This window comes from Euprymna scolopes, chromosome 18 (assembly GCF_053919585.1).
Source record: "Euprymna scolopes isolate OS-2025 chromosome 18, ASM5391958v1, whole genome shotgun sequence".
NCBI lineage: Eukaryota > Metazoa > Mollusca > Cephalopoda > Sepiida > Sepiolidae > Euprymna > Euprymna scolopes.
In genome coordinates, this window is record NC_136499.1 from 70746997 (window position 1) to 70769908 (window position 22912).

At 35.5% G+C, this 22912-nt stretch overlaps 1 protein-coding gene across 9 annotated transcripts in view; it reads left to right on the forward strand.

Annotated features, from left to right (window-relative positions):
- Positions 1-22912, forward strand: part of LOC145297652 (N-acetylated-alpha-linked acidic dipeptidase 2-like) — a 1311662-nt gene that overhangs the window by 447589 nt on the left and 841161 nt on the right. For all 9 annotated transcript variants that reach the window (XM_080143816.1, XM_080143810.1, XM_080143817.1 and 6 more), the window contains one exon: positions 3677-3768. The gene's annotated coding sequence lies outside the window, so the exon portion shown is untranslated. The remainder of the gene's footprint in view (positions 1-3676; positions 3769-22912) is intronic.

Sequence of the window (22912 nt, forward strand, 5' to 3'; positions counted from 1 at the left end):
TTTTGTAAAAGACAAAATAAAAACCAATTGGATTGAATTCATCTGTCTCTCTGATCGAGCTTGCTTACATATCCATGATTTGAGTGTCGTACCATCAATTACGTCTGCCGCATCAAATTTGGAGGGTTATCAGGAGAACATCCAGCATTTAAAGATAGTTGACTAATATATATTGTTGCAGATCGCCCAAACTCGCCTGTGTCCATGTCATCATGTCCAGCGGGGTAATTTACTTGCCAGTGCTTCTATCGCTCGACAGGATCCACCATCGAAGACAATTCATTTTTGATGAATCATTTCCGAGACGGCTGGCAGTTTTCTACGTAGCTGCTTATTAAAGTCGATTATTTTTATTTTTCTCAGATGTTGAATATCACTAAAAGCATTTTTCAGTGGCAAACTTTGTCTCATCTAAATTTTAAATCTTAATGCATAGTCAGTGCTCATGCCGTTTCATCATATAAAAGTAATACTGCAACATTTAGATTATTTACATGTTTTGGAGTGTTTTCTTTTTCTTTTCATTTTCAGAATGTGTTTTCTAAAATTTTATTTTGCATCATGCCTAAAAAGTTTTTATGTAAGCACATAGATACCAAATGAAAATTTCCTCAAATTGCAATATATTTGAAGTTTTAAGAGATGTTAACCCCTTCTCTCCTCCCATGCAAGATCTTTTAAATATTCGGAACAAATTTGCTGGTCTGACCTGGAAAATTTTATTCATATTTTTTTTCTTTTTTTTTTTACATAGACATCACCACTTATCAAGGCCCAGGGACCACTCGAGGATAAAGGTTAAGAGTGTACAGTAGTTAATTGGACAATATAGTAATCGTTAGTAATGGAAAGTCGGTAAATTTGTTAACTTAAGTGGAACAGCTCATCAAGAACTTGTTTACGTTGGACTTGAAGACAATCAGATTGTAGTCATCTGGAAAGCAGGAAAATAGAAGACAATTCCACAGGCGATCTAATAAATAAGCTTTTTTCATGGAATCTACGTTTAGGTTTAGGCACAGATAAAGAGTGGGGGGGGATTATTGATAGTGTTTTCAGCTAGATAAGTGTTTCTTGTGAAAGTTTGGTGAGGGGGGGACTATAGATTGAAGCTCAGTCAAGCACTTGCCATGAAAATAACAATAAAGCAGAGACAAACTCGCAACATCTCTTCTGTGAGATAGTGGTTGCAGGGAAGAGAAAAGGACATCTCCTACGAGGCTACGAAATCTATTTTGAACTCTATTAAGGCAGGACAAGTCCTTTCTAGCAGCTCCTGCCCAGATGTGGCAACAGTACTCCATCCTTGGACGTACCTGGCTCTTATATAGATAGAGAATTGCATCAGTAGTAAGATATCTACTGGATCCATTTTTCCAGTGGCCTTGGCAAACGATTTGATGCATATGTTCCATTTAAGTTCAGGAGTAAAGGTCAAGCCCAGATGCATGTCAAACCATGAGACCTCCCCAAGACGAGAGCCATTCATTTCAATTGATGTCAGATGGGGATCAGAGCATTGATGATGCAAAGATAAAAGCTTGGTTTTAGATGCATTAAAAGTAACCAGCCACTCCTTTCCCCATTGTACCGTGTGCTCAAGATCAGAGGAGAGAGAATCGGGAGAACTTGGTTGTTTACAGTCCTAGATGTGCTACCATAGATGGTAGTGTCATCAGCATAAATGTCTATAAATGATGTAAAGATGTGATTTGGAAGATCATTAATGTAGATCAGGAAGATAGTTGGGCCCATGATGGACCCCTGAGGGACTCCAGCATTAATACTGTGAGCTTCTGAGTTTTGCCCATCAGCTACTGCTCTTATGAACCTATCAAAGAGAAATGATTTAATAATTGAGAAGACATTTCCAGCTATACCATAGCTATTTCATTAAATTGGGATATAGCTAAAGTTTTGGTAAGAGTTCTGTTTCAAGAACACTTCCATTGTTGTCAAAAAAAAACCCCAGTATTATTACTTACTAGCAGGGATATCTGGCATTGTCCGTGGCAGAAATATAGCATATTTCTATTAAAAAATATATCCCTTTCTCTATCTTTCTCTTCCTCCATTTTGGTTACCTCCTCCCACCCCCACTCTTTCTTCTTCACTCAGCCCATTCCTCTTCCTGGACATATCCACATACACTTTTAGAGATTTCTTGAGGCATGAGTTGGCGTTAGGGAAATAAACTCTTGACAAAAAAAAAATCAGAATTATTTCCCTTTAAGTAGTGGCTGGAAAACAGATACTCTCTCTTGACGAAATCTGTGTCATTTTAAAGTAAAAAAAATTATTAATTTCTTTTAAATTTTTAGATATTCATTTGAAATAATGCTGATTCAGAATATACCGACTTTGTGGGTCTTTGTTTTGTAGTCGTAAAGTTTTAGCTGGGCATACAGACAGACAATTGCTCTTTATATAATAGATTACTCATGCCGTTGAGTATTTGCACACAAAGATAGGTTCCTTTATATTTAACACTAGCAATTATTTGTATATAATACTTTAATTAAAGTTTAAAATTCAAAAATCAAATAGAGTAGAGAAACGAGAAATGGCAGTCCGGCATGAAGACGAAGAAAAAGATAGAGGGTTGACATCAGTAAAGCTGCGCGCACATGTCTGGTTGATGGACCAAAGCAAAAGGGAAAAAAAGAGTGAGAAAGTCAATCCAGTTCATGGAGAGAGAAAGCGTATAAAGTGTACATACTGTCTGTTAGTTTTTGCCCCACATAGCAGGTGGCGTGAGGCACGCGTGCGGTGTAAGGGAGACGGCTGATCCGCCGAACCTCTCAGCTCGGAAGCTGAATTGAAAAGAAAGACGCTGCTTATTGCTCTTGCTTTTATAGTTGTTTCCGGTGGTCTTTTGCGCATGTGTGGATTTCATTTGAAAGGGGAAGTGACGTTGCCCATCTGTGTGTACGTGTGCACATATGTGTGCACGTACATGTGTGTACGTTAGCATGTGTGTGTATACACGTGAATGTGAGTGTATGTACGCAAACGTGAATATATGTACGTGTGTGTACATGCGCGTATATTTGTGTGCGCGTATGTATATGACAAGAAATATTGCTTGAGATGTGAATGCATGTTTTTGTGTGAGACTAGAAAAGACTCACGCAGGTCTTTATATTACCGCCATTTCGCTAATTTCTCTTTTTTTTCTCTCACTTGCCCTTATCTTTTTTCCTTTTTTTTCTCTTTCTTTTCATTTTGTATTGTCTTGCCTTTCTTTTCCCTTTCATGACAGTTCTTGATGAAAACTGAAAAGGTTACTTTTGTTGTGAAGGCTAATACTTTAAACTATTCATGAAGAGATTAGGAGGAGATTTGTTTTAATAAAAAATGACTTCCTTACATCCCCCCGCACCTCACACCTGCACTGCTGTCTTTCTCTTAATTTTAACTTGATTTTAGTCATTGTTTTTCATGCTACTCTCTCTCCACTCATACACACGGGGGGGAGGGGATAATAAGTTTTGGAAATTCATCTCACTTTCAACTTTATTTTTCTCATTAACTACTCACGTCGTTACATTCTATTCTATATAGAAAAACTACTTGAATTGATTTAAATTTTGAAGCCTCAGCATTGCCGTGGGTTCAACTCTTGTGATTAATTTCTCAGTTTATTTAATTTTTTTTTTTGTTCCTTTTTTTGCAGGTTAGGCTGTAGCTGCTTTTGTGGATTTTACTATTTAACTTATTAAGTGGCCAGCCTTTTATTTTTGGAATCGCTTTTACATGAAAACTGAAGTGAGTACAAATTTTATAACTTTTAAAAAAATTATTTTTTTATCATTGGTGATTAAAATACATGTTACTCTTGAATAAAAAAGTGAATCATTTTTATCTGTTAGAAATTAGAGTTATTCCCTTTAGATCACCGTTTTCTCATAGCAGTTAAAATTGATAATTTGATTTATCTCCCCTTGAACTTGGAACTCTCTAAACAAACAACAAAATGGCCACTTATTAACCAAAATGTATTTTTAAAAACATTTTGAACTCTACTTTTACCGTACGTTATTTATTTCCTCTTATTTATTTTTATGTATTTTGCAATATTTTATTATTTGATTCAATTATAGTTCATCAAAAACGTTAAATGGCATGGAGCCTGGTCAGTAATAAATAGGTGACCAATTGGGAAGACTAGGTGTTGTATTAAAATTAATCTACGATCAATTGTATACAAAAACATGTAGGATTCTTGCATAAAATTCAACAACAAACTAAAAGATAGGGAAAATGAGAAGGAAGACTTAATCTTGATATAACATTCTCATCTATTACTAATGGAGATTTGGTATCTGTTTGCCTAAAACCAAAATTATGCTATGTCTTCTATTGTAGTAAGTGTACTATCTTTTAATGCGCAGTTCAGTTCACTATTTTAGACTTGTGACTTACCAGTTGGGAGACCCAGACGTTGTCTGGGATTGAATGAGGATCAACAAATGCTCCTCCCTCCCACACATTTATTGGCATTGAAATCAATGAAATCGAACCTTTTTTTAATCAAATCAATTGATTGCCAACCCTAGTTAGGGACCTCCTCCTCCTCCACAGGGTACCTGCTTCACATGCCTTCCCACACTGACAGTCCACAATACATTGTAGTCTATATTACACTGTAGAGAATGTACTGTTGATTTTATGATATTATTTTTACATAATTCATTAGCTAAATGTGCAAAAGTTAAGTATCATGGTTCAGTTGAGCTCTAAAAAGAAACATTCATTTCGAACATGCCCCTGTCTTATAGAAAATCTTACAGTTGATTTTATAGGCTGGGCCTTTCTGCTTGTGCAGTGATGAAACTTTTCGGATGCACTTGGGATGACAGGTTGTATAAAAGCGTTTACTTTGGTCAAAATTGGATTTCTTCTTGAATCAGATTGTTTCAATTATTGATTTTCAATACATCAGACACATTCTGATACGAAACCTACGTAAGAACACTATCAGACTTATTAAGTACCTTTGTGTGAAATTAAAAAAAAATCAACCAAGCTGTTTCCGAATCTACAGGGAGTGAACTCTCTCTCTCACACACACACACACACGCACGGATCCTTTTATATGATAGATAGATAGGTAGATAGATAAATAGGTAGATAGATAGATAGATAAATAGGTAGATAGATAGATAGATAGATAGATCTTTTAATAGTCAATTTGAGGGTGCAGTACAGGGTGGAATGATAAAAGTGTCACCCTAAAGAAAACAACACTGCAGATTTATTTTAAAACTTTTATTGAAAAAACTAAATTCTTTATTACATAGTAGAGCTTATATCTATTCAGTGTAGCCATCTTCAGCCCCAATCACTGCCTCAATACGGGTTTAAAACTGGGAGCATGCCCTTTCCACAAGAGCCAGTGAGAGCTTGGCGAATACTCAGCGGATGGAGGTGATCAAACTGGCTTTGGTGTTGTGGGAGATCATATTGGTGATGTTCTCCACATATGATCAAATGAAGTAGTCCAACGGATTCAGGTCGAGGGAGGGTCAGTGGAGAAGGGTACAAAGTCATAACACTCCTTCTGAAGCCAAGTTTGGATCTCTTTGCACTTGTCAGCTGGTGTCGAATTTTGCTGCCACACCCAGGATCTGCCAGCAACCACCTGATTACACCATGAGATCACAATCTTTAGCCCATCCAAGTACACTTTCGTATTGACTTTCAAGCCAACTTCGAACATGTGAGGTGACATGATGTGATCCTCACTTGAAACTACACCAAAGATCATAACCACGGCCAGAAACTTTGTTTTCATCACTCTGGGCACATTCTTGCTATTTGTTGCAATCCAGCAATGCATTTTGAGGGTGCTGGAAATAGTCCTGTTGTCATAACTTGGATTGTTAGAGAGCATAAGTTGTACAGCGACGCATCTCTGATCTCACTCGTTAAATATTGTGTTACTTTCAGACATGATAGAAGGCTCCTGCTGTGCTTGGGATTTCTACACAGATGGCCAACTAGTAGATAGTCTGCAAAAAAAAAAAAAAAAAGAAAACCGGTTTTCATCAAGCAGAAATGGAATCATGTTGTCTTTTCTAAGGCGACAAATTATCGTTCCATTCTGTATAATTTCTTTTTTGATGATACCATTCTCTTGAGCATTACCTTCTTTTGTTTGTTGTCATGAGATCATCCTCTCAGGCATGGCCTCCTTGGGGAGTGATGTAATGTGTATTGTTTCTTTATGATATCATCTTCTCAGACTAGCAGGCAGAGATGCAACTGGAGAGCTTATACTTTCTAGTCTCATATAATTGAATCATTCACCAAAAAGCTACCTTCAAAAAAACGATTTTTCAAAATATAATCCTTTCTTGGTGAACTTCATTTTCATCACGTGGTCAAACATGCTTGAAAATCCAATGATTCAGCTTCAAGCAAGCCACTAGCTATTATAAGATTTTACATACAATTTTGGATGTCACCAGGAGCACATCCAATATCTGAATCCATTTTTCTCATTTCTCTACTAAATCACCGATTCTTCTTTTCTTTTTTTTTTTTTGTCTAATTAGTGTCTCAAATATAAAGTTTAGCAACGGTGGATCTACTGTTAGTTTGTCTAGGTAGGTTCCAGGAGAGGTCAATTATCGAGTTGGGGTAGCTGGATCCACTTTTGTGCACCTCTGATGGTCTTTATGGGGGTGTAGGGAGATCTCAATATCAACAAAGGGCATGTCTGCCAATCGGTCATCTGGTTGAGCCATCTCTCCAGCTTCTTTCTTCGACATGTGCACTGGTGTCTTTTAATTTAAAATTTCTTAGTTGAAATTAATTGTAAATGTTTAGAACAAGAGTTGTTTATATGATGGCCTCTCTTGACACTGATGCTATGAGATTAGGCTGTCTGAAAATACTGGATTTCTGACCTAAACTGTACAAAACATTGATGTAATCGTTTTTTCCTTTTCCTTTGCAAAACTCAATCATGTTCTGCAAAGTAAAAAACAACAACAATTTTCTTATACAAAAAAGCGAACTAAAGACCAAGAATAAATATTTAAAGATATAAAGAAGTTAAAACATACAATCTTTGTCCCGAATTACTGGATTTGGTATTAAATAACCTGAAAAGTGTTCATATGCTGTAAAACAAAACAACCAACCACACACACAAATCACACTACACGTACCTCACACAAAATACACACAAATCACACCACACATACCTCACACAAAACACACCACACATACCTCACACAAAACACACACAAATCACACCACACATACCTCACACAAAACACACACAAATCACACCACACATACCTCACACAAAACACACACAAATCACACCACACATACCTCACACAAAACACACACACCATGCCACACGTATCACACACACACACACACACACACACACACACACAGAGGGAGATCATGTGCCTGCCCCCAGGCTGGGAAATTCATTTCAATGTGAACTTTTTTCCATTAGCTATTTATATTCTTGCTAATTGTATTCCCACGAATAGCTGACATTCAAAGGCTGGAAGTCTTCGGTCAGTGATATCTTCAGTGCATTCTTAGGACTTGTATCTCCGACCATGTCTCAAACACCAGAATCCATGCACAATGTAAGCTTCCTAGACTGTAGGAAGCACTTCTTATCAGGAGGCTCTATGCGAACATTATTTTCAGGGTGGGTCTGTAGTTTGCCAAGTTTGTCTTCTTTTGAATCTCTTTCTTCTCACCCTTGTATCTTATGATGATGAAACGCCATTGTTAGGTATGACTTAATGGACTGGAATAGCTTGGATTATATTCAAGCTTACTTGCCATTCATTAATTCTCACTCTTTATCTCCATTTCTCTCTCTTTCTCTTTCTCTCCCCCCACATCTCTCTCTCACATACACACACACGCTTTTTCTTTCTCTTACTCTTTCTTGCTTTATCTCCCTCTCTTTTGTCGCCCTTTCACTCTCTACATAATAAAAATGTTTCCCTAATATGGTCCAGTGTGCCTTCAGGCTGTGTTTTCCATTCGGGAACTACTTAGGAACTTTAGCCTGACAAACTCAGCGCTGACATTAACAAATAACAACCATGTCTTTTAAATAAACCCCTCTCCTACCCCCACCCACCCGTGTCCGCTTGCTTTTGCAGCAATGGCTCCGTTGGTATAAGAATTCTCTTGTAGATTCATATTCACCAAAATAAAGAAATTTTGAATCCTGCAAAAATGTCTCAGACTTTGCGAGATTTATCTAAATATTCTCTTAGCATAATTCAGTTTGTGGGCAATGGAGTGGAGGAAGAGAGAAGTCCAATTTATTTCACTCTGAAATAAAACTTTTCAAATGGATAGCGTGGAAACGAAAATGTTAAAAAAAAAATAAATAAAAATAATGATAATAAATAAAAGAAAATTGCTAAAATTTGAAAGAATCCTTACTATAAAGCATAAGACTTGATTATAAATCTCATTTGAACACCGACAGTTTAAGTCTTAATAAATAAATACCCAAAAAAAAAGTTAAACATTTTTTTGTTCCTCCGGAAATTTCTAGAAAGTCTCATTACGCTGTTATGTTAAAAGTTTCGCAGAGAAATAAGATTTGATTTAATAAAAGAACGGTTTTTATATTAACCTTTATGGAATAATTATTTCCAAAATATAAAGATATAGCAAGAAAACATGAAATGACAAAAGATTTATAGACACAAACACATTATTACTTACTCCTTAGTAAATCATTCCGTCTGTATAATAATGCGCTATTTCATTTCATTTTTGTACGTACGTTCTCACCTTTCACACACGTTAAAAAATTGAGATCGTCTGATCAGCTAAATCCTGCTGCAACTAGATCAGACTGTGTGAAGATATTGGTTTCTGGACTTAAATGCACCAAACGTTGATGTTATTGTTTTTTTGTTTGTTTCTTTTCTTTCGCAAAACTCTATCATGTTCTGCGAGTCCAAGTAATAACAAAACTAATTTTTCTTTATAAAACAACCAGATTAAACATCATAAATAAATATTTGAAAATGTTACGAACTTGAAGCCTAAAAACTTTTACCAAAATAGCTCAATCGAAAAGATGTTCCTATTTACAATGCTTCCCCACGGGACAAAGTTGGACACCAGGGTCGTTTTTTAATGTGGAGAAAAGGAACAAAAATAAAAATTGTCTCAGTTGTGAAGGATTGGTCCTCCACTGAATCCAAAAAGAGTTGATATGCCGTAAAACAAAGTAATTTGATTAAACACTATGAATAAATATTTGAAAATATAAGATACTCGAAGCATAAAACCTTTCCCCAAAATTACCGGATTCGGCATTAAATAATCTGAAACGGGTTGATATGCCGTAAAACAAAACAACTGACCAACAAAGATACTGATTGGTAATTAATCTGATATCGAAAATATAAAAAGTTCCGACTTGACCCAATTTTAAAAGGCATGAGGGGGAAACGAATGAACGCATATCTAAGGCAATGGCGGAAATCCTAGAGGAAGACCTCCAGTCTGTAGTGGAATGGGGGTTAAAAATGGATGGTAACGTTCAACGCTGGCAAGACTAAGCTCGTTTTCTTTAATAATTACAAGAAACCTTCTCAACCACCAATTACTATGGCTAAAGATACATTACCTGAAAGTACTTTGTTCAAACTCTTCTGCTTAACGTTCACAGGGAACATGAATTGGAACAGATACATTGAGAACATTGCCAAGATAAATAAGGTGGGCTCTCTCTTCCATGCTAGAAAGCTACTTACGCCTGAAAGTATCCTGTACCTCTACAAGGCCACTATTCACCCATGTATAGAGTGTTGTTGTCGCATTTTGGGCTGGTGCATCTGCTACTAGTCTCTCATTCCTGGACAAGGTTCAAAAGAGACTCGCTAACCTGATAGGTCCCGAACTGTCATCCAAGCTTCAACCTCTGTCCCATCGATGAAATGTTGCATACCTCTGCCTGTTTTACAAGTATTTTAATGATGGATGCCCCGACGAACTACAAACTCTTGTACCCCCTCAACGTAAATACCCTGACAAACGCAACAAGCAGCAAAGTCTCACCCCTAAATAGTAGAGATCCCTAGATGTAAGAAAGCCTTCTACTCTAAACGCTTCTTCCCCAGAACTGCTAGATTTTGGAATTCCCTTCCGGGTTCCTGCTTCCCCAGCTGTACTAACATGTTCAAGTGTAATGTGAACAGACATCTTGCTGCTCAACTCCCTACATAGTATCCCTGCAACTTATGTCCCTGATAGTAGCCCTCTACATTAATGTGACAATGTGCCTTGTTTCAGGGTGAAAATGTAAAAAAAAAAAAAAAAAAAGTAATATTAATGAACTTGTCAATCTCCAAATTTGTAACACTATGATTGATTAATTATTTGATTCCAGACAGTAAAAAAATATTTGTGTGCATGGGGGATAGGTGATGGGAGGTAGTCCCAGACTTCTAAATTGGGGAGAGGGCATCTAATCATTAAAACTATCCCAATTTTCATAATATTTCTCAGTATGAGTCTATGGAGTATACAATCAAAGAGTTGGCTTTCGGTATCACCAGAGTATCACTGGCCACCAGTGGTTGACAAGCTGTTGCTAAATGAATAGTGACATCTTGTTGTAAAGGTGACTGTAGTGGTGATGTGACAGCCAAATTTTCTATGTCTTCCTCTCCTTCCTTGTAATTGCAATAATATAGTAAAATATAAGGCAAAAGCAACAACGTATGAAGTGCCTTTAATAAGTTTCCAGACGTTTTGGTAAAGGCATTTAAAATTATCGTAGACTCTTGAAAATTCAATATGTTATTGTTATATATCTTATGAGATGACTGACCAGTTTTTATGATTTCAGGTTCAAATAAACAGCTACAGCAGGAATTGGAATACACCCTACTAAAGCTGGTGAATTTCAAAAATACAATCTGGACATGAGGACAATTTAGAAGAATGATATGCAATAAAATTCTGTTTTAAATTTAAAAAAAATGCCACAGAAACGTATGGAATGCTTTAGACTGCTGGACCATCTTGCATGAATCGAGCATCAGTTTTTGAGTGGCATAAGAGATTCAAGGAAGGCAGGGAGTCTGTGAGGGGTGATGAGATGTGTGGGAGGAGTAAGAAAGTCTGAATACAAGAGTTGATTGGCCAAATAAAGAATTTCACGGATAAGGACCGTCGTGTGTCTATAGAGACAATAAGTGCACAGTTTGATGTCAGTGTGAGAACTGTGAACACAATTATTCACGAGGTACTGAAGATGCAGAAGATTTGCGTAAAGTTTGTCTCAAGGATGCTCCATCCTTGTCACAGACTATTTGAACAAGATGAGCATTAAGACAGTTCCTCTCCCTCTTTGTAGTGACTTTTCGTTATTCCCTAAGCTCACGGAAAACCTTAGAAGCTGTTGCTATGAGACAATTGAGATGAAAGAGGCTGTTATGAGGGTCATTGACATGGTCACACAAGAGGACGTCCATGGATCTTCCAGAAGTTGTTGGCATGGTATAACAAGTGCATTGCAGCCAGAGGAGATTACTTTGAAGGGGACTAGAGTTTCATATGTGCACATTCAATAAAATTACCCATATAAAAAAGTCTACAAACTTATTGAAGGCACCTCCTATTTGCTAGATGCTGTCATGTTCTTTGGTATTTCATTCTTTTACACATTCCATAAGACAGAAACATATGCGCATCTCATTTATGTCCAAAATAGCATTGATTTTTTTTTTTTGCTGTTATGCACCTCCAGCAAGGCAGATATTATTATCATATTTTACTCCATGCAATGCATGTCCTCAATCCTCACTGTCCAGGTTCTACTTCCATACAGCATTATATTGCATACACATGCCTGGCAGACTTTTCCATTGATCAACAATTGTAATAGTTTTTCTGCCTCAAAGAATGGCAGAAATTCTTTTATGTGTTCCCTATTGGTTACACAAACGAAGACAAAGAGTTTGTCGGTTTGTAGTCCATCCAGCACTTTGAATCAATAATGTTTGGTCTGTCTGTAGCACTTTCGATTTGGTTACACTTTGTAGATAGATCAGTCGGGGAAAGAGAAAAAATACTTGGATATGTAAAAGCTAAATTTGATCTTTTTCATTGCCTATTTTTTTTTTTTTTTTTAACAAACCAATCAATCGGGTTGATTTGTCTTATTCTTAAAATATCAGGATACACTGCACCCGGTGTTGAATCCCCAATTTTTGAGATTTGGGGAAGCATAGTAGCTCCTTAATAGTTATTGGTTCCAGGTCCATTCTGACCTGGTGAAGTGGTAGCACTATACTGTATGTATCTTAATGTGAATTATAACAGTCTTTCCTATACTTATATATAAAATAAAGGATATTTTTCATGGAAATCGCCCCCGACAACACATGAAGTCACTTGATGTAAGGAGTTAACAAGAACAAAAGATTATTATTGCAAAGACAGGCGATGCCTATTGAAATGAGTTGTGAAAAGACCAAAACTATAGGTAGTAGGAAAGAGAGTTAAATAAGCCTACATTTCTTGGAAAACAGAATAGGAATCTGTATTACAATGAGGTATCAAAACAGCTAATTGAAGAAGATTATTAGAACAACAAGTCAAACGAGCTGGAACAAAAGAAGCAGTGAGCAGATCAGACAATAGATCATTCTAAAGAACACTTATCATAATATTATTTATAGATAAGACTGAAACTAGAAATATCATGTTTGTGAAAGAGGGGTTGCAAAGAAGAAGAAGAGTGGAGTCAAACAGATTATATATTAATAAGAAAGCAAAAACAGACAATTTGTATGAATATATTAATATACTAGATGCACTAAAATTGAGAAATTACTGTAACTAGTGGTACAAGTTGGTCGAAAGGGGTTGAAATGGGATTGGCTTTGTTGAAGATGCTTCAGCTCTAGGATATACTGTGGAGGTGAGCCGGAAGCAAGGTATACACAGGTCTTTGAATTTTTAATTTGAGACCTGCCTCTGAAATTCTGTTTACCCAGTTCCATTTAGTTAAAGTTACCGACAGTTTAAAAAATGAGTAACTCAGAGAGTCACGCTGTTATTAGATACACCAGTTAACACACAATTTACCATGAAATAGAAGATTTTGTAGACAGTACTCAGTTATATGGCCAATTAATTCAAACTAAATAAACTGCAATAGGAGCCGGAAAATTGATTTATGAGCATGCTGAAACACTTTATTATGTTTAGATAGGCAAATCTATTCTCTGGATTCTGATTGGTTGCTAGTCTATGAGTGGATAATCTATAATATTAATCTCAACTGTCTGTTTAAATGAATGTATGTATGTATGCATGTATGTATGTCTAAAACTTTTGACAGAGGCGACGGATTTTCACGAGATTGGTATCGTCTTCAAACTCGACCCTTCAGACGACAAATATCGAAAAATTGGCTAAAAACATTAATTCCTTCACAGTCAACTGGGCAATTTTCTACAGGGAGGGGTCGCTTTTTTCGCCGATATTTTCGAAAGTCATCCCCTCTTTTCGATTGACTAGTCTTAATTTAAACGTTCACCACTTCCGGTTTGGCGATGGGCGCAGTAGCAAAGATGTCACGTTTTTTTTATGTTATTTTCCTCCTTTGCGGTACGGGTTTGAGCCTGCCTGCCTACTACTACTTTTTTTTTTTTGCTGAACACACACCTCCAAACACCCGGGCAACACCGGGCACTCAGGCTATTCTATTATATAAATATTGCTTCATTCAAGCAAGAATTTTCTTATCAAAAAAACACCAGTTGAAGTTTTTATGTCGGTAAGTGTCAGTTTATTCTATATTCCCCTTCCCTCTGTTATGCAAGTGTAATGATCCTTGAGTAAAAATGACTTCTTTTTGGTTTGGTTAATTGTAAAAAAAAAAAAAAAAAAAAAAGCTTGGGTTATTGTTGAATATCTAGTTTTGTATACTAGAATGGCGGGAATAAAATCTACTCAACACACAAAAATGTATCTGATCAGAAGAAACAAAATGGGATTGAGTGACACGAAACGCAACTCTTTGCAAAATTTAATATCCGGAAATTTGATGTAAAACACCTGCACAAGTTATATGCAGACACGAATACATCCATCACTAAATGAACGTCCTAATGGTGTGTGACTATATTGACAGCAAAAACAAGATGACAGAACGGATGTTTGCAGGTAGATGTATGAGCGTTTTTAAACATTATTTAAACTATCACAAATCGAGAGCGTGAGAATCAACTGATTATTGAATTTTAGAGACCAATCTCCGCCAATTCCTTCTTTACTCACCGCACTCGTTCACCGACAATCGGGACAAAATCAAAGTGTAGTATCTGTTCCGGCAGATGCTGCAAGCTATGACTAGCTATGACTAGCAAAGACCGGATGTGGGGGCAACCCCACATGCCTGACCTTAAACCAGCTCCCATTTCCCACCTCTCGGGAGCTGGTCCCCTTTTTACCTTCCCCCTCCCTTCACTCCTCACATTAAAAATCGGTCTTGTGCCTAATTTGCTTGGTGGGGGAGCAAATAAATACCATCTGTTCCGGCAGATGCTGCAAGCAAAGACCAGCTATGACTAGCAAAGACCATATGTGGGGGTAACCCCACATATCTGAACTTGGTCAAGGTAGGGATCACCCTACGACCACAGTTACTATCCAGCTCCCATTTCCCACCTCTCGGGAGCTGGATCCCCCTTTCCCTCCCCCTCCCTCTCTCTCCACATTAAGAAACGGCCTTGTGCCTAATTTGCTTAGTGGGGAAGCAAATAAATACAAAGACCAGATGTGGGGGAAACCCCGCATAGCTGACCTTTAACCAGCTCCCATTTCCCACCTCTCGGGAGCTGGTCCCCTTTTTCCCTTCCCCCTCCCTTCACTCCTCACATTCAAAATTGGCCTTGTGCCTAATTTGTTCGGTGGGGGAGCAAATAAATACCCACCGACAATCGGGACAAGAACAAAGTGTAGTATCTGTTCCAGCAGATACTGCAAGCAAAGACCATATGTGGGGGAAACCCCACATATAAGACCTTGGTCAATGTAGGGGCAACCCTTCATACCAGTTGTCACTATCCAGCTCCCCTACTCCCCGGGGAGTTGGTCACCATTTCCCCTTCACTCCTCACATTAAAAATCGGCCTTGTGCCTAATTTGCTCAGTGGAGGAGCAAATAAATACCTCAAAGTGTCGTATCTGTTCTTCAGATGCTGCACTTCAATTTCTTGTTCTCTGTCAGTGGAGGAGAAATCCTTCACGACTGACACAATTTTTATTTTTGTTCCTTTTCTCCACGTTAAAAAAACGACCCTGGTGTCTAACTCTGTCCCGTGGGGAGGCATTGTAAATAGGGACAATAAAGATCTATGATTATACAAGCTGGAAGATCTGACATTGCCCGGCATTGAATGATGATCAACAAATGTTTCACACTCCCATATTTTTATTGAAATCGTTGAAATAGCTAATTTTTCAATTAAATCGATTGAATATCTGCTCTAGTTGGGGACCCAGAACGGTGCGCCCGGAGGAAGCTTCACATGCCTCTTCACAGTAACTTAGTCCACAATACATTGTAATGTACATTGCACTGTAGAGAAGCTACTGTTGATTTTATAAAATTTTATAAAAATATTTTTTATATATCATGGCTTGAATTAAAGTTTAAAATGCAAAAGTCAAGTATTGTGCTTCAGTTATGTTCTAAACAGAAATATTCATTTCGAACGTGCACTTGACTTATCAAAGACCCTACAGTTGATTTTATATGCCTGGCCGTAATGTGCGGTAATAATGGCTTGAATTTAAGTTTAAAATAAAATAGTGAAGTATCATGCTTCAATCATGCTTTAAGCAGAAACAATCGTTTCAAACGCACCCCTGTCATATCAAAGAACGTATTGTTGATTTTATAGGTCGGGCCTTTCGGGTTGTGTTTCTCAAATGCACTTGTGATGTTAGGCTGTGTAAGGTGTTAACTTTGGTCAAAATCTCCTGTTCCTTCTTTCATTGGATTATTTTGATTATCGATTATCGCTATTTATCACAGACATTCTATAACAACACTTATTTAAGAACACTGTCAGGCATATAAATGACCTTCCTGTGAAATTTCAGAAAAATAAACCCTGCCGTTTTCGAATCTATAGGAAACGAATTCTCTCTTTCTCTCTCTCTCTCTCTCTCTCTCTCTCTCTCTCTCTCTCTCTCTCTCTCTCACACATACACAAAGTTCCTTTTACTAGAGAAGAGATATTTTCATGTTGTCATTCTTTTAAAAGCAGAAGAAATTTTATATTATTACAAAAGTAATGGCAGGCGTTACATTTTAAAAACTCATTTTAACACAGAATTTGTAGTTTATTTCTGGTAAATTTTAACATTTATAATTATATGGAAAAATGCGCGCATGAAAAGTAATATTCTTAAGATTTTATTAAACCTGGAAAAGTAAAGGATAAAATATTCTAGTAAAGTAAAAAATAAGAATTTTTTAGACTTAAAATATTGCAGCTAAAAATAAAATTTGAATATTGATAAATATTTTATTTATTATTTGCATATGTTGTTGTTTATTGTTGAGTTAGAAAGGGTGTCAGTCGCTGGATTGAACTTATTTCCCCCCTATTATTTGCATATATTTATGTAGTGAAAATTGTTTGAATAAAATTAATTCATTAGTTAGTTAGTAGATGGACTTAATAATTTTATAATTTACATAAAAATGAATTAAATGATCCTAATTATGATATAATAAAATTATTAATTTTTATGTAAATTATAAAATTCAAATTTTATTTTTAGCTGCAATATTTTAAGTCTAAAAAATTCTTATTTTTTACTTTACTAGAATATCTTGTCCTTTACTTTTCCAGGTTTAATAAAATCTTAAGAATATTACTTTTCATGCGCGCATTTTTCCATATAATTCATGATTTTTCCAGGCATTGCTATTGTATTAATATATAAATTTATAATATTTATTAATGATTGTCAAAAAAAATTAGCTCTCAAACACACATTTATGCAATATTTATCATTCAATCACAGTAGTTCCGAGCCAGGGTCTCTACCGAGACTGCGGTTCATTAATTCGTGATCTGTATAGAGCGTAAACTAACAAAAAAGAAGATGGCACTCGGTGTCTTTTTAGATATCGTTGGAGCTTTTGACAACATACCCTTCAGTAGTATGTTCAAGTCGCTACGAGAACTCAATGTGCCACCAGTACTCATCCGATGGATTGAGTATATGGTGAGGCACAGAACAGTTCAAGTAGAACTACTGAGGGCAACTGTTAAAAGGGAAGTAGTTAAATGAAACCCCCAAAGTGGGATTTTATCACCTTTACTATGGAACTGTATGCTGAATCCTCTTTTAAAGGAGTTTAAAAATAGGAATATTTACGCCCAGGCTGATGCTGATGACATCGCAGTGCTGGTCGCGGGTTCAAAAGCATCATTGGTCAGACGCATTGCCAAAATGGCATTAAATATTCCTAATAAATGGTCTAATCGAAATGAATTAGAATTCAGTAGCCGTAAAACAAAAATGGTCTTGTTTACATATAAAAGGAATTGCCAACTTGGTGACCTTTTTCTGAGTGGACAGAAATTGAAACTTTCGCAGGAAGCAAGGCTGTTAGGGGTAATGACTACATTTTTCATCAAATGTGATAACGAAAAATTTGAGTTCATTCAAAGAATATGTATATCAGAGAATTCACTAACTTTTAACAGTAGCCCTCAGTAGTTCTACTTGAACTGTTTTTAATCGATAAATTCACCGTTTTTCGCTATAAAATCATAAGGAGAGTTAAAAAAATTAGTTATTAAAAAAAAAGTTCGGTTTTTTAATTTAAAAAAAAAACGATACACGGGATTGAACCTAAAATCTTTCCACCAACTCCCGGTACTCTAACCGTTACGCTAACAATTCATATTGTAAAAATTGCAGTAAAAAATATTTATATACAAAAAAAAGTTATGCAAAATAAAAAAAAAGCGTTAGTCACTTATGTACTTACTCTCCTGTTTGTGAACCCACATATTTTGTTGTAACTTTTTTTCTACTCAACTAATTTTCGAAATTTGTTTTTCAAAATGTAGCTAATGAGGTGTTCTATCCAACTATATAACCTGTTTGAAATTTGGTTGCGAACGGAATTAGTGGTGGGGGTTTGAATGTGTCTCGATTAATTCAATTTCGGACTTAAGCATATATTCAACCACTACCGTGGTTGAATGATAATTCTCAATAATTATTTGTATCTTATTTTTATATAGAAATATTTTTAAAGGATAGATGATCTTCAATCATGAACCAAAATATGACATTGGCCTTATGTTGCATAAGTTCAAACTTGGGTACATTGCCTTTAGAACTTCTGTCAATATCAAAAGAACACTAAGAGATTGATCTACAAGTGATCGAACAGTAGGAAGATCGTTCGAGAGATTCTATAGTGGAGATGAGATATTCGAAACTGAAGGTAAAGGACGATTGTGTAATCTTGACAATGAACAATTACAAGCATTCGTTGAACAAAATTCACATCAAAATGTCAAAGAAATGTCTCAAACATTTGCTGTAACAATTTCACGACATTTACAGAGTATTGAAAAGGTGAAAAAGCTCAATAACTGAGCATCAAAAATATCTGCTCAATATCATAATATTTTGATTTCTGCTATTTTTTGTGTTTCTGAAATCATCCATTAGTGCTGTAATAGGGCATTACAAAAATGTGTCATTATGCTTCCTCTGAGACTCGACAACTCCTCCATCCATCAATGCATAAGAAATGTTGGTGCTGAGTCGATGGTGTACCTCCCAAATATCATGGATTCCCAGTTTAGAAGAAAACATTTAGAAGAAAGTTCTTGTTGTATCGTGTTTATCAGAGTTGTGTAACAAACACTAATGCAGGCTCTTCATTTTATTTTCACATTTGTTACAGAACGTCAAACAGGAGTTGAACATTCATTAAACTAGCACAAGTTTTCCAAGACAATTGACTAGATGAGCTCTTACTCTTTACTATCCCTTATAGCAAAAGGAATTAATTTTCCACAACAAAAAATACATTTGATGCATTTTCAGCACCTTGATTATGGTTACAGTTGAGATTAAGGCGTTTTAATGACTGTTCTCTTGAGTGTTATTTTCACAACGTTTTAACATGACAACGACTGTTCTCTTGAGTGTTATTTTCACAACGTTTTAACATGACAACGACTGTTCTCTTGAGTGTTATTTTCACAACGTTTTAACATGACAACGACTGTTCTCTTGGGTTTTATTTTCAGAACGTTTCAGCTGATGTAAAATCCTTCTTCAGGTGAATCTTGTGAAATTCAAAAATCTTTCTGTTGAACTCAGAATCTGCATAACATTTCGAATGAAACTCGGTGGAATTAGAACTCAAAATACAATTTCAAATTAATTAGAACATCTACCTGATCCTGAACGATGGAACGAGAGCATGCTACCCCCGTGGATTAAATAAAGGGTTCTGTTTGAAATTTATGCAAATTCACTAATTCAGCGAAAAGATGTCAGAGTTCGACCAGACACAGCTGGAAAAGATCGGAGGTTACATCGACCGAAACGTTGTGAAAATAATCCTGAAAAGGAGAATAGTAGTCCGAAGAATCAAAATAATACAAACGTATTTGAGATGCAAAGTCCGCATTGTGCCAATGTAAAGAAAACTCTTCAAGGTGACTTGCTCTCAGAATAACTTTTTTCCATTAAAAATTCCAAACAATATTTACTTCTAATGAATAAAAAATATATATTCATGTATATTTCTTAAAAGAAAACAAAACAAAATATGCTATTTTAATTTGACAGTGTCCATTTATTCAAAACACGTATAACTATTTTTACATGAAAAGAGATATGAACGGGAATATCTCAGAATAACACATAAAGTTGACAGAAAAAACTAACGACCAGAAATACACTTAGCAACTTCAAAAACTGAAAATCGATGTTTAAGTTTGCAGTTTACTTATTAATTAATGCATGAATAAGATCCGTATATGGTGGCCTCTCTTTGGAAGGCACAGATTTGAATCTGATACTAGTGTCATTTTTAATTTATAGTTTCTTTGTTTATGGCCAGTCTAGTAGACCAAATTAATCATTTATTTCGTGATATTACTATTAAAAACATGAGTGTCAATACAAAATAAAAGCTGCATGAAATCAATTCTAATGTTAACTATATATTATGCTCCCAGAATCATACAGTATTAAGCATCACTTTTAAAAAATGTCAGAAAATGGGTTCAAAGTTTCGCGACATTGTAACTTGTGTATCTTAAGAACCCATAGAGATATTCGTTTGGGGTTTATTTTAAAATAAAGTGTAACACCTAAGCTGTCAAATCATGCCGAGATCATTTCAACAATCATGATTGTTGTGATGATGATTGTTGTGATGATGATTGTTGTGACAATGAAATGTGTTATTATTGCCTGTAAAAAGCAATAAAGTTTTATAAAGTTAAAAACAAGACAAAGTTTTACTGCACTTTTACTTGCTTCTTGATCATTCTGTGCTGATGTTAGTGTCAATATATGAATGTGTTGCAATCATCTGCATCACCAGCGTCATCAGATTCTTCACTGACAGCTGCAGTTGCCTGTTAGGTTAAGTTTTCTTCCGTGTCTTGATGAAGAGCTTTTTTGTTGATGAAGAACACGATAGAGATAATAAACATGTAGATGGGGTACAAAGGTGAACAAACTCTCCACACTAGCAATTGTCTTTTTTTGGGGAAAGTCGCCTTCATAAATATTGGATTTTGTCGCATGCATTCTGTGTCTCTAACCTGCACCCCGTGATACAATCGTATACATAACTTATTTTCTCTATATATGACGCTTGGTACCATATGATTCTGGAAGCTTCTGTCTGTCTTTCTCTTTATATAAATTCCAGCTTAATATTTTTCAGAGGTAAAGTAACCTATAAAGTTTTAACGAGGTTAGTGCAAGAGTGCTCAATACTGAAGTAGGACAAGATGTACTTTTTATTTGTTTTACATAAGTAACTGTCTGACCAAAACATGCTTATGAATGTGTAACGATATATTAATGCTTATGTAAGACAAAGAAAACGTGTGTGTGTGTATATATATATATATATATATATATATATATATATATATATATGATTACTTCATTTAATCACAATTATTATACAAAAGTATAAATTTATGCATAAATTTAAGTACTTACTTAAACAGTGCTCAATACGTAGGTAGAGCTAGGTAGTAAGTTATAAAATATATATGGCAATTAAGCTACACAGAATATTCAGCGTTTCACCCACGCTAGGATTAATCAGGCTTATGCAAGGATTTTGTGGTTGTCTCACGTTATTATATACACACCTTCTATTGATTTTATAGTTAACCAATCAGCTTTCTAGTTTCCACCGCACCCTTCCTTATCAGCGAATGAGCAGACCTTTACAGGACAAAGGCACACACCGTAGAATAAAACACCAGACATTGATGAAAAAATATTTATAACCACTCAGCAGAGCCTATTGTAAAAATTCGCCGTGTCTTTTAAGAAAATAACAAAAAACAAACAAACTTAGTAACTGTAAAATAAAAAAAAAACTGGAGACATTTAGTATTCTCAGCCGAGAATCGATCTTTGAACCGCTCGAACACCAATTTCCTAGAATAAAATGTGTTCATTTCTACATATCTAACTTAGAATCTAATAAACTACTTGCTTCGTTAACTGAGCATGGAACTTTGTCCTCTATAATAATGCTAGAACTTGTGTCTAACATGAAAGATAATATTCACGTTAGCCTAAGGTCCCCACAAAACATGATTGAACGACTAAAAATATGACCGGTAAAACAGGTGAAAAAATTCGACAGTGAAAGAAAATAAGACAAAACAAAATAAATAAAATTACAACGCGGCTTACAGCTTACAATTCTTTCTTTTCAAGTTTTCCCTCTCAGTTTGGTTATTTTTTCTTGCTTTCTCGAAATTTCAGTCACAGCTTGCTCTGTTCTTGTCGCCTTCCTTTGTGACTGTATTCCTCTGTGATAACCCTTTTTTTTAATTTATTTATTTATTTTTTTTTTCATTTTAAACCATTTAAAAAAAAAAAAATTGTCTGGTCATTTTCCAAATCAATGTCAATAGATTCCTATCTAGAACTGTCCCCACAAATATTCGAATTTGATCCCGGCAATCATTATCTCTCATTAACACTTATCCTCTAATGGCATTGTTGATTGATTTATTTTTTATAAGCGATTCTGTGGTAATTTTTCTTCTTTCTTTTCACTGTCTGAGTGCTTATATATGTGTGTGTGTGTGTGTGTGTATATGTGTGTATATGTGCGTGTGTGTGTGTGTATATGCGTGTGTGTATATGCGTATGTGTATATATATATGTGTGTGTGTATATATATATATATATGTGTGTGTGTGTATATATATATATGTGTGTATATATATACACATATGTGTGTGTATATATATATGTGTGTGTGTATATATATTTTATATAGATTTATTAGTAAAATAATGTGTGAATTTGTCAACATCATCTTCATTATCATCATTTTCTACTGCAGATGTGTCAGTCTCAAACAAACGTTTTATTAAAAAAAAAAAGTCCAAGCGTCTTTAATACATGTCAGTTTGATTGTTATTTTCGTTGATTCGGACGTCGATTTATTAGTAAAATAATGTGTGCATTTTTCGTCATCATCATCATCATCATCATCTACCGGAGAAGTGTTAGTCTTTATAGACATACTTTTTATTAAAAAAAAAAAAACAAGAAGGAAAAGGGACGAAAGCAGCCCATCCGCTTTAATCGCTGATCTTTTGTTTAATTG